Genomic DNA, 18,022 nt, shown 5'->3' with positions numbered 1-18,022 from the left:
AAGGATAAGGAACTGCAAGTCTGCAGCCTGAAATGGAGACCACAAACACAGAAAGTCAGACAAAATGAGACAGCAGAGAAATATGTTCCAGATGAAGGAACAAGGTAAAAACCCAGAAGAACACCTAAGTGAAGTGGAGATAGGCAATCTGCCTGAAAAAGAATTCAGAGAATGAGAGTAAACATGATGCAAGATCTCAGAAAAAGAATGGAAGCACAGACCAAGAAGATACAAGAAATGTTTAACAAGGAGCTAGAAGATTTAAAGAACAGATGAACAATACAATAACTGAAATGAAAAATACACTAGAGGGAATCAATAGCAGAATAAATGAGGCAGAACAAATATGTGAGTTGGAAGACATTGGTGGAAATCACTGCTGCAGAACAGAATAAAGAAAAAAGAATGAAAAGAAACGAGGACAGTCTAAGAGGCCTCTGGGACAACATTAAATGCACCAACATTTATAGGGGTCCCAGAAGGAGAAGAGAGAAAGGGCCTGAGAAAATATTTGAAGAGATAGCTGAAAACTTCCCTAACGTGGGAAAGGAAACACTCACGTCCAGGAAGCGCAGAGAGTCCCATACAGAATAAACCTAAGGAGGAGCATGCCAAGACACATATTAATCAAACTGACGAAAACTAAAGACAGAGAAAATATTAAAAGCAATAAAGAAAAAGCAGCAAATAACATACAAGGGAATCCCCATATGGTTATCAGCTGAATTTTCAGCACAAACCCTGCAGGCCATAAGGAAACAGCACAATATATTTAGCGATGAAAGGGAAAAACCTACAACCAGGAATACTTGACCCAGCAAGGCTCTCATTCAGATTCAACAGAGAAATCAAAAGCTTTACAGACAAGCAAACACTAAGAGAATTCAGCACCACCAAACCAGCTTTACAACAAATGCTAAAGGAACTTCTCTAGGTGGAGAAGGAAAGGTCATAATCAGAAACAAGAAAATTACAAATTGTAAAGTCAAGAGTATAGTAAGGGTAGGAAATCATCCACACACAAATATGATATCAAAACCAGCAATTCTGAGAAGAGGAGAGCACAAATGCAGGATACTGGATATGCATTTGAAATTAAGAGACCGGTAACTTCAAACAATCCTGTATATATACAGACTTCTGTATCAAAACCTCATAGTAACTGCAAATAAAAAATCTACAATAGATAACACACACAAAAAAAAGAAAAAGCAATCCAAACACAACTCTAAAGATAGTCATCAAATCCCAAGAGAAGAGAATGAAAGAGGAAGGGAAGAAAAAAGACTTAGAAACCAAATCCTAACAATTAACAAAATGGCAATAAGAACATACATATCGATAATTACCTCAAATGTAAATGGATTAAATGCTCCAACCAAAGGACATAGACTGGCTGAATGGATTAAGAAAAACAAGACCCGTATATGCTGTCTACAAGAGACCCACTTCAGATCTAGGGACACATACAGACTGAAAGTGAGGGGATGGAAAAAGATATTTCATGCAAATGGAAATTGAAAGCTGGAGCAGCAATACTCATATGAGACAAAATAGACTTTAAAATAAAGACTGTTACAAGAGACAAAGAAGGACACTACATAATGATCAAGGGATCAATCCAAGAAGAAGATATAACAATCATATGTGCACCCAGTATAGCAGCACCTCAATATATAAGGCAAATGCTAACATCCATAAAAGGAGAAATTGACAGTAACAATAATAGTGGGGGACTTTAACACCCCACTTACATCAATGGACAGACCATCCAGACAGAAAATCAATAAGGAAACACAGGTCTTAAATGACACATTAGACCAGATGGACTTAGTTGATATTTATAGAACATTCCATCTGAAAGCAGCAGAATACGTATTCTTCTCAACTGCACATGGAACATTCTCCAGGATTGGTCACATGTTGGCCATAGGGCAAACTGCTGTACATTTAAGAAAATTGAAATAGGACTTCCCTGGTGGCGTAGTGGTTAAGAATCCGCCTGCCAGTGCAGGGGACATGGGTTTGAGCCCCAGTTGGGGAAGATCCCACATGCCACGGAGCAACTAAGCCCGTGCACCACAACTACTGAGCCTGCACTCTGGAGCCCACAAGCCACAACTACTGAGCCCGCGTGCCACAACTACTGAAGCCCACATGCCTAGAGCCTGTGCTCTGCAACAAGAGAAAGCACTGCAGTGAGAAGCCTGTGCACCACAACGAAGAGTAGCCCCCACTCGCCGCAACTAGAGAAAGCCCGCATGCAGCAATGAAGACCCAGAGCAGCCAAAAATAAATAAATAAACTTATAAAAGAAAAAAGAAAATTGAAATTATATCAGGCATCTTTTCCGACCACAACACTATGAGATTAGAAATCAACTATAAGACAAAAACTACAAAAAAAAAAACACGTGGAGGCTGAACAATATGTTATTAAACAACCAGTGGATCACCACAGAAATCAAAGAGGAAATAAAAAAATACCTAGGGACAAATGAAAACGAAAACGCAACGATCCAAAACCTTTGGGATGTAGCAAAAGCAGTTCTAAGAAGGAAGTTTATAGCAATACAGTCCTACCTCAGGAAACAAGAAAAATCTCAAATAAACAACCTAACCTTAACCCTAAAGCAACTAGAGGAAGAAGAACAAACAAAACCCAAAATTAGTAGAAGAAATCATAAAAATCGGAGAAGAAATAAATGAAATAGAGATGAAGAAAACAATAGAAAAGATCAATGGAACTAAAAATGTTCTTTGAAAAGATATACAGAATTGATAAACCTTCACCCAGACTCATCAAGAAAAAAAGGGAAAGGGCTCAAATCGGTAAAATTAGAAATGAAAAAGAAATTACAACTGACACCACAGAAATACAAAGGATCACAAGAGACTACTACAAGCAACTATATGGCAATAAAATGGACAACCTAGAAGAAATGGACAAATTCTTAGAAAGGTACAATCTTCCAAGACTGAACCAAGAAGAAATAGAAAATATGAACAGACCAATCACAAGTACTGAAATTGAAACTGTGATTTAAAAACTTCCAACAAGCAAAAGTCCAGGACCAGATGACTTCACAGGCGAATTCTATCAAACATTTAGAGAAGAGTTAACACCTATCCTTCTGAAACTATTCCAAGAAGTTGCAGAGGAACACTCCCAAACTCATTTTCTGAGGCCACCATCACCCTGATACCAAAACCAAAGATACCACAAAAAAAGAAAATTACAGGCCAATAACACTGATGAACATAGACGCAAAAATTCTCAACAAAATACTGGCAAACCGAATCCAACAATACATTAAAAGGATCATACACCACAATCAAGTGGCATTTATCCCAGGGATGCAATGATTTTTCAATATCCACACATCAATCAGTGTGATACACCACATTAACAAATTGAAGAATAAAAACCATACGAACATCTCAGTAGATGCAGAAAGAGCTTTTGACAAAATTCAGCAACCATTTATGATTAAAAAAAAAAAAAACTCTCCAGAAAGTGGACATAGAGGGAACCTACCTCAACATAATAAAGGCCATATATGACAAACTCATAGCTAACATCATACTCAATGGTGAAAAGCTGAAAGCATTTCCTCTAAGATCAGGAACAAGACAAGGATGTCCACTCTTGCCACTTTTATTCAGCATAGTTTTGGAAGTCCTAGCCTTGGCAATCAGGGAGAAATAAAGGATAAAAGGAATCCAAATTGGAAAAAAAGAGGTAAAACTGTCACTGTCTGCAGATGACATGGTACTATCCATAGAAAATCCTAAAGATGCTACCAGAAAACTACTAGAGTTCATCAATGAATTTGGTAAGGTTACAGGATACAAAATTAATACACAGAAATCTGTTGCATTTCTATATACTAACAATGAAAGATCAGAAAGAGAAATTAAGGAAACAATCCCATTTACTATCACACCCAAAAGAATAAAATACCTAGGAATAAACCTACCTAAGGAGGCAAAATACCTGTACTCTGAAAACTATAAGATGCTGATGAAAGAAATCGAAGATGACACAAACAGATGGAAGGATATACGATGTTCCTGGATTGGAAGAATCAATATTATCAAAATGACTATACCACCCAAGGCAATCTACAGAGTCAATGCAATCCCTATCAAATTACCAATGGCATTTTCCACAGAACTAGAATAAAAATTTTAAAATTTGTATGGAAACACAAAAGACCTTGAATAGCCAAAGCAATTCTGAGAAAGAAAAACGGAGCTGGAGAAACCAGGCTCCCTGACTTCAAACTATACTACAAAACTACAGTAATCAAGACAGTATGATGCTGGCACAAAAACAAATATAGATCAATGGAACAGGATAGAGAGCCCAGAAATAAACCCACACACCTATGGTCAATTAATCTATGACAAAGGAGGAAAGAATATACAATAGAGAAAAGATGGTCTCTTCAGTAAATGGTGCTGGGAAAACTGGACAAGTACATGTAAAAGAATGAAATTAGAACATTCTCTAACACCATACACAAAAATAAACTCAAAATGGATTAAAGACCTAAATGTAACACGAGATACTGTAAAACCCTTAGAGGAAAACAGAGGCAGAACACTCTTTGACATGAATCACAGCAAGATTTTTTTGGATCTACCTCATAGAGTAATGAAGATAAAAACAAAAATAAACAAATGGGACCTAATGAAACTTAAAAGCTTTTGCTCAGCAAAGGAAACCATAAACAAAATGAAAAGACAACCTACAGAATGGGAGAAAATATTTGCAAACAAAGCAACCAACAAAGGATTAATCTCCAAAACATTCAAACAGCTCATGCAGCTCAATATCAGAAAAAATAAAAAAGAACAACAACAAAAACTACAAAACAAACAACCCAATCAAAAAATGGGCAGAGGGGGCTTCCCTGGTGGCACAGAGGTTGAGAGTACGCCTGCTGATGCAGGGGACATGGGTTCATGCCCCGGTTTGGGAAGATCCCACATGCCGCAGAGCAGCTAGGCCCGTGAGCCATGGCCGCTGAGCCTGTGCGTCCGGAGCCTGTGCTCCGCAACGGGAGGGGCCACAAAAGTGAGAGGCCTGTGTACCGCAAAAAAAAAAAAAAAAAAAAAATGGGCAGAGGATCTAAATAGACATTTTTCCAAAGAAGACATACAGATGGCCAAGAGGCACATGAAAAGATGCTCAACATCACTAATTATTAGAGAAATGAAAATCAAAACTACAATGAGGCATCACCTCACACCGGTCAGAATGGCCATCATCAAAATATCTACAAACAGGGACTTCCCTGGTGGTCCAATGGTTAAGAGTCCATGCTCCCAATGCAGGGGGCTTGGGTTTTGGGAACTAGATCCCACGTGATGCAACTAAGAGCCCGCATGCCGCAACTAAGAGATCCCTCATGCCACAACTAAAGATCTCACATGTCACAACTAAAAAGATCCCACATGCTGCAATGAAGATCCTGCATGCTGCAACTAAGACCTGGCGCAGCCAAATAAATAAATAAATTTTTAAAAATCTACAAACAATAAATGCTGGAGAGGGTACAGAGAAAAGGGAACCCTCCTACACTATTGGTGGGAATGTAAATTGGTACAACTACTATGGAGAACAGTATGGAGGGTTCCTTAAAAAACTAAAAACAGAACTACAATATTATCCAGCATTCCCACTCTTGGGCATGTATCTGGAGAAAACTATAATTCAAAAAGATACATGTGGGACTTCCCTGGTGGTGCAGTGGCTAAGGATCCGCCTGCCAATTCAGGAGACATGGGTTCAATCCCTGGTCTGGGAAGATCCCACATGCCGCGGAGCAACTAAACCCGTGCGCCACAACCACTGAGCCTGCGCTCTAGAGACTGCAAGCCACAGCTACTGAGCCCGCGTGCCACAACTACTGTAGCCCACGCACCTGGAGCCCATGCTCCACAAGAAGAGAAGCCACCACAATGAGAAGCCCGCGCACCGCAACGAAGAGTAGCCCCAGCTTGCTACACCCAGAGAAAGTCCACGCACAAAAACGAAGACCCAATGCTGCCAAAAAATTGAAGAAAAAAAAAAGATACATGCACTCCAATGTTCACTGCAGCACTATTTACAATAGCCAGACATGGAAGCAACCTAAGTGTCCATTGACAGAGGAATGGATAAAGAAGATGTGGTACAAATATAGAATGGAATATTACTCAGCCATAAAAAGAAATGAAATGCCATTTGCAGCAACATGGATGGACCTAGAGATTATCATTCTAAGTGAAGTCAGACCGAGAAAGACAAATATCATATATCACTTACATGTGGAATTTAGGAAGATATACAAATGAACTTATTTACAAAAGAGAAACAGACTCAGACTTCGAAACGAAGATTTTGGTTACCAAAGGGGAAAGGTGGTGGCTGGGGAAGAATAAATTAGGACGTTGGGATTAACATACACACACTACTATATATAAAATAGATAACCAACAAGGACCTACTGTATAGCACAGGGAACTCTACTCAATATTCTGTAATAACCTATATGGGAAAAGAATCTGAAAAAGAATGGATATATATATAACTGAACCACTCTGCTGTACACCTGAAACTAACACAACATTGTAAATCAACTACACCTCAATATAAAATAAAAATTAAAAGAGATAATTATTATGGATGGTTATACCATTTATGCAAAGATAAAGTACAAATTTAAATTGTCAAAAAATTTTCCCCTCAACTTGTTATTTTGAAAAATTTTAAACCTGCAGAAAAGTTGAAAGAACAGTACAGTATGTAACCCTTCCATGAATTGACCAATTAACCTTTGCCATGTGAGTTTTTATCTCTAACTACGTCTGTATCTACGTGTAGACGTGTATTTACACATGCATGTATGTCTCTATAATCAATACATTTATATCTATACACATTTTTTTGTTGTTGGATCACATAAAAGTTGCAGACAGCATGGCCCCTCACCTCTGAACTCTTCAGCATTATCTCCTAAGGTGAAGGACATTTTCTACATAATCACAATACCACTAACAGACCTAAGAAAAGTAACAGTAATTCAATAGTACCGACTATATACAGTTGACCCTTGGACAACGTGGGGGGTTAGGGATGCCAACCCTCTCAGCAGTCAAAACAGAGTTGGCCCTCTGCCTCCGAGGTTCTGCATCTGAGGATTCAACCAACCTCAGATCACGTATTACTGTAGTACTTAGAACTGGAAAAAAAAGGTGTATAAGTGGACCCATGCAGTTGAAATCCTCATTGTTCAAGGGTCAGCTGCAGTGTGGTATTCAAATTTCTTTTTTAAAAAAATGTCTTTTATAGCTGTTTGTTTTTTAGGTGGAGGGGGCTTAAGGATCACAAGGACAAAGGTGCATAGGTGTGAAAACTCCTGCAATAGTGATTTTTCAAAAATGCAAAGAACCTGAATCCTGTAGATAGGTAAAGTTGACATTGATCCCGAGGAAGATGCCAGAACAGAAAATTTTCTAATTTAAATTGTATTCTGAATGGATAATATATTCACTTGGTTCAAAACTCAAGAGGTACAAAAGGTTTGTTGAAAAGTCTTCTTGCCCCGTTCTCTAGTCACCCAGACTTTTTTACCTGAGCAGCAAGTATTAGCAGTTTTATATTTTCTTCCAGAGATAATGTATGCATACACAAGCAAATATGAAAATCCTTCCCTTTTTCACGCAAGTAGTAGTGTTTTATCACTTAATATAAATCATATAATTTCACTAAGTCATGGGGTTGATTCATTTGACAAATACTGAATACCAATTATGTACTAGGTACTGCTCTCTCATTAATACATATATTTTGAAATAATTATAGATTCACAGGAGGTTGCAAAGTCTAGAAGGGAGAAGAGTGACGAAGCCCCCTTCCCCATTTTTCCCAGCCTTACATGTTTGTAGTACAATATTAAAACCAGGAATTTAATGTTGGTATAGCAGTAGGCACCTGTTTTACAAACTGGAGATGGAGCAGTGAACAGCCCTTAAGCGGGGTGGGGTAGATAAATACATAAAATGTATGTCAGGTGGTGGTGACATGTCCAGTGGGAAAACAAGGAAAGAGGAATAGGTTTGTGTGGGTGTTTTTCAACATTTTATTATGAAAATTTTCAGACATTAAGAAAAGTTGAAAGAATTATACTGAGAATACCCCTATATCTACACGTTACTGTGTGTGTGTGTGTGTGCGCGTGCGCGCGTGCGGGCACATGCGGATTTTAAGTACGGTGGTCAAGGAAGGTCTTGCTGAGAATGTGATAGTGAAATAAAGACCCAGAGGAGTCCAGTGGTTAGGACTTGGCAGTTTCACTGCTGAGGGCATGGGTTTGCTCCCTGGTTGGGGAACTAAGATCCCTCAAGTCTTGTGGCCAAAAAAAAAGAAAAGAAAAACAAAAGACCCAAAGGAGTTGATGGGGGGAGAAAGACCATGGGGTTCTGGGGGAAGAGTTTTCCAGGCCAAGGGCACAGCAATTAGAAGGTCCTGAAATGGGAGCATTCTTGGGGTGTTGAAGGAAAGCAGGGAGGCCAGGGAGCCTGAAGAAGAGGAGATGAGGTCAGAGGTAATAGGGTGTCTTTTGACTGCTTATAGTGGTTTTTGCCAAGTTGAACATTTTTATTTTTATTAATTGCATTTATCAATAAGTCTTTTAAAGCTCCTAGGTTTTTGAGTTATACTTTTAAAAAGCCCTCACCATTCTGAGATTGTTAGAAGATTCTCACTTCTTTTTCTAGTATTTTTAAGATCCCATCCTTTTATAATATTAATTCTTCTATGATTTTAGTTTTTATGTTTAAATCTTTCATCCATTTGGAATTTATCATAGTGTAAGGCATGAGGTACAGATCTGGCTTTACTGTTTTGTCCAAATGTCATTTATTAAACAACCCACCTTTCCCTGATTTGAAATGCCACCTTTGCTACATTCTAAATTCCTGTATGTGTTGTGTTTGGGTCTATTTCTTGACCTTGTGTTCTACTCCATTGATCTGCCTGTGCACACTTAATTGATTGTGGCTTTATGATATGTTCCAGTATCTGGTAGGAAGAGTAGGTTACTAAAGTGTGTTTGAGCTTGATCAAAATAACTGGTAGGAACCAGAATGGGTTCACAATTCAGAACAGGGCCTATCAGACTAGCCCTTCTGGGTTTCTGGATCGATAGCCCAGGAAATGGGGAGAGTGCTTGACTTCAGCAAGTTCTTCATCAGTCTCCCAATATGCTTGTGGCCAGTGTAGAGAATGGTGGCCACATGTTAGGAGAGTTAAATTATTCAAGCAGTTAATAATCACGCCCAAAGGACAATCGATCAGGGTCATCCTGGAGATTTCTTGGGCTGTGTTCCAGACCTTGCTCAAAATTCCTCTAAGTAACGTGGATGGAGAGCTGGGTACTAAATTTTCATGACACAAAGTCGGAAGGCTAGCATGTATTTGGAATTGTCTGACAAGGAGTTTTTAAAAAGTTGCATGGTAGAATTTCATAGGGGTCAGAATATCGTTCTGTCTTTGGGCTTCTCAAGCAATTGCATAGTATAGGAAGTTGTGGCTTAGCAGAAAGAGGGGGATTCAGAGATGGGTGCGGGCTTAGGAGAGCCTGGAGCAGGTGATAAAAGGGGGCGTGGGGATGTGGGTGGATGGGTTAGTGGGGGGCCTTGAAAGCTCTGCCCAGGAGTTTGGGCTTTTCTCTAGGTGGCAGGGATTCCTTTAACGTTTAACCTGGAGGAGGGAAGAGACAAGTTCTATTTTCCATCAGCTTTGGCAGCCCGTGGAGGAGAGCAGGAGCCTGAGGGGTCAGAGAGGAAATGAACACTGGTGTAGGTGGAGGATGTTGAAGCGTGACTTTGGGCAGTGGCCATGGGCAGGGATGCGCAGGTCGGGCTGTCCGGCTGTCTAAGAGTGCTCTTTGGCCTGCTCTCTGGTATCCGTGAATGCTTCAGTTTTGGGGACTCTTGACAAAGGCTGGCTGGGCCTTGCCTGGGGACAGTCTCGAAGTCTTTCCACTTTTTCCCAGGAAGATTAGTCTTCTGCCATCTCCCAGTACCATGTGTCAGTGTCATTGCTCACAATCCCCCAGAGATGGGGCTTTGAGAGGATAGCTAGCTAGAAACTATAGATAATCCCCCAAATGGCAGGGCCTATGGCCAAGACTGAAGTAATTTTGGGTTTCTTGAGTGCTTATGGGGTACAAGCAGGGTAGCAGGCATTGCGGAAATAAATAATACATTATTTGAGATCCTTCTCTAAAGGGATTCACAACCTGGCAATAATTAGAACACTTTGAGCAGTTCCTCTAGGATAGCAAGCAGCTGGATAGGTGGGGTTTGGAGCTCAGGAGAGGGATCGGGGCTGCAGAGAGATTTGGGAGGGGGAAAGTCACCCCAGGAATATGATTTGAGTGAAAAAAGTAGGCTGTGTATGGAACTCAGAAAACACTAACATTTTAAGGGCAAGAGGAGCCTTTAAAGAAGAGGGAAGGGAACCTGGAGAGGGTGATGTCCCAGAAAACAAGAGAAGAGCTTCAAACGGGAGGGGGAAAGCATCAGTGCTGCTGAGAAATGTCCATGGGATTTGTCAGTGATCAGTGGGTTTGGGCAGAGCAGTCTCAGAAGGGTGGTGGGGGCAGAACTCAGTGGGGGAGTTGGAAGGCGAGAAAAGGGGGAGAGCAAGATTCTGTACAGGAAGGAGAGGGGAGAAGATGGGTAGTGAGGGCATTGGCCACGGGCAGGCTCTGCTCCTGGCGCGTTCTCTGCGCGCTTTCTGTCTGCTGCGGAGGGCCAGCTGCTCAGCCTTGCATATGGTTCCTGTCACAGCCTCCAGGGACAGGCAGAGCTCCCCAGGCAGGTCTCAGGCTCCGGTCACCCCTAACAGAGGCAGAGAGCTGACGTTTTCACAGGGGCTTTGGACATCCCATCTAAAATCACCTCTCCTGGGACTTCTCTGGCGGCCCAGTGGGTACGACTATGCACTTCCACCGCAGGGGGCAAGGGTTTGATCTGTGGTTGGGGAACTAAGATCCCACATGCCACGTGGCACGGCCAAAAAATTAAAGATAAAATAAAATCACCCCATCCTGTCCCCACCTGCCATCATCAAGCCCTTCCCCTGCTTCCCCCCACGCTCCACTTTGTAGCACTTAGCACCACCTGACATATGCGATTTAGTATGAGTTTATTTGGAGCTGTCGCCTCCCAGCAGAATGTAAAGCACCATCAGAGCAGAGACCCTTTTGTTGTGGTCTGTCCACTGCAGTATTGCCAAGTCCCAAATCCCTGGTTTGAGGCAGGGGCTCACTCACCACCAGATGAATGAACAAGTGAATGAGTCACTGAGGAGGAATCCCTGCAGGGACCTGGGAGGTGTCACAAGCACAGATAACTGAGGTTCCCCTCAGTCCCTTCCCGAGCTGAAAGTGCGAAACAAGCAAGCCTCACCCACAACCTGATACGCTCCGCAGGAGCCAGCTCTCCAGCTGATGGGCGTGTCTGTAGAAGGTTCAGCAGAGTTTATCCTGTCAGGCTGAGGTCACCCAGCGTCCTTCTCACACAGCGCCTGTCCCAGCCCTCGCCCTCTGAAAAGGCTGAAGGCAACAACAAAGCACGGGCTGGGGCTGTAGGGCCCCTGGGGCTGCGTTGCCCCTGCCCCCTGCAAGCCAAGGAGACCCTTCCAGGGGCGGCTCTCAGGGCACAGATCCTGTGGCGCCCACGGGGGCCACCTCCCGGGCCTCTGTCTCCCCAGGGTCACACGGATCTCCAGTCCACGTGCCTGGTTCACTCTCCCCGTTTCGGGTCTCTACCTGCCCGGGGCCCAGGTGGAGAGCTGCTTTCGGATGCCAAGGATACTGCAACCTGCCCAGGGGACTTCCCTAAACACTCTCTCATCTGTAGCACCTCCTGCATAGGGCTCGGGTGCTATGTATTCTTTTCTCCCTGTGATTCCTGGCAAACGCTGGGCCTGGAGGAGTCATTAGTAAACGGTAAGTAAACGGACCGTGTGTGTGATCCAGAGTTCAAGAGGAAGCTGCCCGCTTTCAGTCCTGTGTGATTATACTTGGTCTCCCTAATCTCATGCTGCTCTGATGTTTCCCAATTTGATAACTCAGTCTTGCCCCAGATTTCTTCACCTCTCTGACCCCTCTCAGTCCACCCTCTTCATTGTTTCTCCAGCTCCCATGTGGTGGCACATTGCTCAAGCCACACTTTTTTTTTTTTTTTTTGGCTGCACCCCGCGGCATGCAGGATCTTAGCTCCCCGACCAGGGATCGAACCTGTGCCCCCTGCAGTGGAAGCACAGTCTTAACCACTGGACCGCCAGGGAAGTCCCTTAGGCCGCATTTTTGAGTCTTAAACACCAAGAATCTGCACCCATTTACATGTTGATCATTTCAGTCCCTGTCAACCAGCCTGGAGGTTACTTGCCTTCATTTGTCACAACTCCACGAACCATCTCTGTTTCTCTCTGCTTCCAGCGAGACATTCACTCACTCACTACTTCCACAACACGCCCTACACCTGTAATGTACTTCCTGTGGGCCACGCATGATGCCGAATGCTAGAAGGAACACAGAGGAGAACTACCCAGTCACTGTCTCCAAGGACATCTCAGGCTCCTGGGGAAGAGGAAGCTAAATAGAAGAATGCCATGAAGTGAACTTGTTCTGTGATTATAGAGCACAGTGAGAGCCCTGGAGGAGAGCTGTTGGGTCCATGAGGGGGTAGGGATAGTGGGGAGATATAAGGGCATAAGGCTTTCGAGAGCAGTGTCTGTTGTCTGGGGGACAGACATTCTGGATAAAAGGTTGGGAAACTCCACCAACCCCAAGTGACTGGGGCCAAGAAGAAGGACATTTCACATTAAAAATTTTTTTCATATCCATAGAAAAGTTAACAGAATAGCAGTACAACAGACACCCATGTACCTTTCACTTAATCAAATATTGGTATTTTGTCACATATGCTTTTTCTATACCTTGAACCATTTGGGAGTAAGTTGTATCATCATGATACTTTACACTTCAATACTCCCACATGCCTAAATATGTATACGGTATTTCCTAAGATTAAGGACGTTCTCTTACACAGTCATGATATGATTATCAGTCAAGAAATTTAACAATTGAGACGCTACTATTACCTAATATGTTGCCCATATTTGCAATTCCTCAATTGTCCCACTAGTTTCCATTACAGCTGTTGGTGAATTTCACCTTTTTATGTCACTACGTCATGGTACCTTTGACCCATCTGTGACCTGAACTCTATCCCTTGTCCTATTCCTGACCTACCTCCATATACATATAGGTCACCTATATCCATTCACGGCCCTTAGTTGGATCTCTGCAGCATGGGCCACCTCTGCTAACTCCTGCTTTGTTGTTAAAGCATTAGATTCTAGAATTCGTATTTACTTCTTCCTTTCTCTTTGATCAAAAGCAAAAATAATCCCAACTAACAAGAGGTTCATAACTTTTTACTAAAAAGATGCCTGTCAAACAACAATGCCGTATATTTCAGACAAAGATAAGGTCCAGGTTGTGGGGAGGGCTGATAGACTATCAAGCTTCCACCAAGCATCTCTCTCTTCTCATCTGGTCCCACAGTCATGAAGGGTGGGGCCCTTGACCACTGGAATGAGACACACACACAAACACCTAACCTAGATTATTCACTTGCATCCCTTCTTCAGTTTTCCCAGAACACTGAGGTTGGCACTCAAAAAGCCCTCTGAACTTATGGGTCAGGCTGATTAGGTGACACAGCTGCTCTTGTAACAACACAGTAGGCATTAATATTTTTGTGGAATGAATGAAACATATAAAGGAATGGTTGGAGAAGCTAGGAATTGACCGGACAGCAGGCAGTGGGAAAAGAAAGTTTGAGATTGGTTTGAGCCTTTCCATTATTTTTTTTCTTCCAGTTTTACTGAGATAAAACTGACATATAGAACTGGATAAATTTAAGGGAGATAGCATAATGATTTGACTTACATACATCATGAAATGATTAACACAATAAGTTTAGTGAACATGCATCGTCTTGTATAGATACAAAATTAAAGAAATAAGAAGTATTTTTCCTCGTGATGAGAACTCAGGATTTACTTTCTTAACTTTCATATATAACTTACAGCAGTGTTATTTCTCATGTTGTACATCACATCCCTAGTACTTATTTATCTTACAAATGGAAGTTTGAGCCCTTTGACTGCCTTCATCCAATTCCCACCTGCCCCAGTAACCACACATCTGGTCTCTTTTTCTGTAAGTGAGTTTCTTTTTGAAGTGGTTGACCTACAACAACGCTGTGCTAGTTCCTGTTACACAACAACATACTTATTCGATATTTCTACACATTGCAAAATGATCACCATGGTAAGACCAGTTACGGTATCTCACCATACAAAGATATTACCTAGATACTGGGACTTCCCTCGTGGCACACTGGTTAAGAATCTGCCTGCCAGCGCAGGGGACATGGGTTCAAGCCCTGGCCCGGGAAGATCTCACATGCCACAGAGCAACTAAGCCCAGTGCGCCACAACTGCTGAGCCCGCGCTCTAGAGCCCACAAGCCGTAATTACCGAAGCCCACACGCCTAGAGCCCGTGCTTCGCAGCAAGAGGAGCCACGGCAATGAGAAGCCCGCGCACCGCAACAAAGAGTAGCCCCCGCTTGCCCCGCTCGCCTGCGCGCAGCAACAAAGACCCAACGCAGCCATTAAATAAATAAATAAATAAAAACAAAACCAAAACAAAACAAAAAAAGAAGGCAGTGGGCATTCCAAGAAGACTGCCCAGATTGTCTACATTGCTAGACATGCCCAGCCCTAACCACCATATGGATGGAACATTAACTCAAGGGTGACCAGAAGGGACCATAAAAGAAGCCCAGTTTCTTTCCCCCCGGTGCAGACCCTCTCTTGGTCTCACCCGCTGCTCCCTTGCAGTGTATCCAATAAACCTCGCTTTCTACCCTCGTTTCTGACTCAATAAATTCTTTTACCACCCTCTTTGCTGGCCCCTTTACTGCACTCTGTGGCATCTTGGTGGCCCCTACGGGGAGTGCCTCTCTCTCCTCTCTGTGCCTTTTCTGATCATCTTCCAACACGTAGTGATCGGCCTACCGGGCCTACTGAATTGGGGCAACTGAAGGTCCCCGGCAGGGGCTACTCCTCAGCGAGACCGGAAGCCCTCCGGGTCAGGACTCTGACTTGCTGTCACCCTAAGGGGTACGGTCTCTTCTTCTCTTCAACACCGCGGATGGTCTGAGGTCCCTGGAGATCCGGGATGGCGCACCCTGGCCAAGGAGACTGTTCGGATGTAAAACCTGGCCCCATACGGATCGACAGTCCCTGCCCGATCAGGTGGCAGTGCCCTTTGGCCCTAGCCTTGGGACTGCTCGCTTCCGACGCCTGGTGCAGTCGGCAGTGGCAGCTCGTCTGGGTCGAATCCAGGCAGGCTGTGAGATACCCTTTTCCTTTCCATTCTCCCTTGAGGACCACCCATCCTGATCCACCAACATCTCCAGGTACTTCAAACAAGTCGAGTCACCACAAAACCAGTGAGTTTCCCTTCCTGGCTGGCCCGAGACCACTTTCCACTCCCTCCTCTTGGGCTGTTCACCCAAGGCCCGACACCTGTTGGCTGGGTGTCAGGAGGCCTCTGTCAGACAGAGCACGCCTCCAGAGGTCCTCTATTCGGGGTGGGGGGCGCCCCAGTCTAGAGCACAACCTCAGGTCCCCTGCGGACACTACAGAGGCCCATCTCCCTCTAGGGACACCTTTTGGGCAGACGCTGTGCCTGGTTAAGATCCGATATGGGTCTAACACCCTTTATTCCTGCTGAGTCACCTTCGGGATGTATTCTTAAAAACTGGACTAAATTTGATCCCCAAACTCTCAAAAAGAAACGGCTAATATTCATTGCTGGATCAGGAGGTCTGGCCCCTCAATTGATCCCTAAACTATAACACCATCCTGCAGCTCTATCTCTTTTGTCGTAAACTTGGGAAGGACTCTGAGGTCCCCTACGTTCAGGCCTTCATGGCCCTGTCACAAAACCCCAAAATACGACAAAGTGGGCGCATGCGTCTCTCCAAATTCTGCTCTCTTAGGCCTGACACCGATATTGTCCACAGTCCCTCCTTCAATCCCTCCTGCACTCCTCTCACCTGCTCCCCTCCCACCACTGCTCGTCCCTAGCCCGACATCCCCTCGCTTCCCCACACCCATTCAGGGCCATGTAAGCCCAGAGGGACTAGCTATTCTAGCCATGCACTTTATCAGCCAGGCTTCACCTGATATCAGACAAAAACTCCAAAACCTTGAACAGGGACCCCAAACTCCCTTTGCTGTCTTATTGGATACAGCCTTTAAGGTCTTTAATAACCGGGAGGAGGCCTTGAAAGCCCAGAGGGCTAAACAGGAAGATGAAAGATAAATGGCAGGCCCAATATATGCAGCCGCGATTGTTAGTTCCCTGTCCATTTCGGGCACTCCCGTGGCTCACCCCAGCCAAGCAAAGGGGACAGCCGCCCCGGCCCGTTCCTGCTGTGGCCAACCAGAGCACTTCAGTCGGGAATGTTCTAAGCCTCAGGGCTATGAGCCCTAACTGCAAGCAACATGGCCACTGGAAACGGACTGTCTCCCTCTCCCTCAAGGGGGAGGGCCATCCTCCGCCCAAAGGCCCCATGTACCACTGGGAGGCCCCCGAGCTCCAAGAGCCCCTCCCCAGGGACAAATGCCCTTGATGCTTTTCCTGGACTACAAAGAGCCATATGAGGAACCTGTCCTCTTGCAGGACTGACAGGGTCTGGGGCTTATATAGGTTCCCATGTTTTCCATCTCTGTGGAAGAGCCCTGCGTGACCCTTGATGTGGCAGGGACCAAAATTACTTTCCTCATTGATACAGGGGCCACATATTCCACCCTGACCACTTTTTCTGGTCCAACCTCTCCGTCCATGATCTCCTCACCAGCACTGACAGAAAACCACAAGTGGCCCATTCTATACCTCCTTTGACTTGCACGATAGACACACACCATTTTTTTTTTTTTTTTTTTTTTTTTGGCGGTACGCGGGTCTCTCACTGCTGTGGCCTCTTCCATTGCGGAAAACAGGCTCCGGACGCGCAGACCCAGCGGCCATGGCTCACGGGCCCAGCCGCTCTGCGGCATGTGGGATCTTCCCGGACCGGGGCACAAACCCGTGTCCCCTGCAACAGTGACTTCTGGTAAGCACAAAACAGCTTATCTTTCCCACTGATTACAGCTAAGAACTCTGAATAAAATATAAGATGCAACTAACTACCTGAGTCTGTAAAGTGAAGGCTGGCATGCAGATTGGGAGGAGAGCCAAAACTTGAAGAACCACATGTAACTGGGGTGAGTTACCCTGTTTCTTTTATTCTTTTATCTCCTGACTTTGACCTGAGAGTGACCTCAGTGGGGGATTGCACAGCAGGGAGCAGCAGTGAAAACACAGAGAGAAACCCTATCTTTCTGGCCAGAGAACTAAGAGAAGGGGCTCCTACAGCTTGGGAGTCTAGTGGTGACTCCCTCTTTTTCTGGCTCAAGGGTGGCCCAAGTCACAGAGTGTACAGCAGTGGGGGCAGCATATAAAACTGAGCGAAAACTCACCTTTATGGCCAGAGGAACCAGAAAAAGGAGACCCTGTGGTCTAAGACTGTAGGGGTGAATCTCCATTATTTTTTCCTCTTTTTCTCTCACCACTTTACACTGGGGGTAGCCCCAGCCATGAGGAACTGTGTGGCAACACTGGTGACAAAAACTTGAAGAGAAACCCCTTCTTTCAAGCAGGAGGACTGGAAAAAATAGATCCCTGGAGGTCGGAGAGAGTAGGGAAAGTACTGGAGAGGCTATAGAAAGGAAATCCTAATTCTGTGTATGAATTTACACAAATTCTGGGTTAATCTCGGAGCTGTGCATGCATGGAACAGACCTAAAGGAGCATAGCCAAGGCTGAGAACTGAG

The sequence above is a fragment of the Monodon monoceros genome, unplaced genomic scaffold (genome assembly GCF_005190385.1).
Source record: "Monodon monoceros isolate NGI ecotype Baffin Bay Population unplaced genomic scaffold, NGI_Narwhal_1 Super_Scaffold_9, whole genome shotgun sequence".
NCBI classification, from domain to species: domain Eukaryota; kingdom Metazoa; phylum Chordata; class Mammalia; order Artiodactyla; family Monodontidae; genus Monodon; species Monodon monoceros.
Note: the sequence above shows the minus strand (reverse complement) of the source record.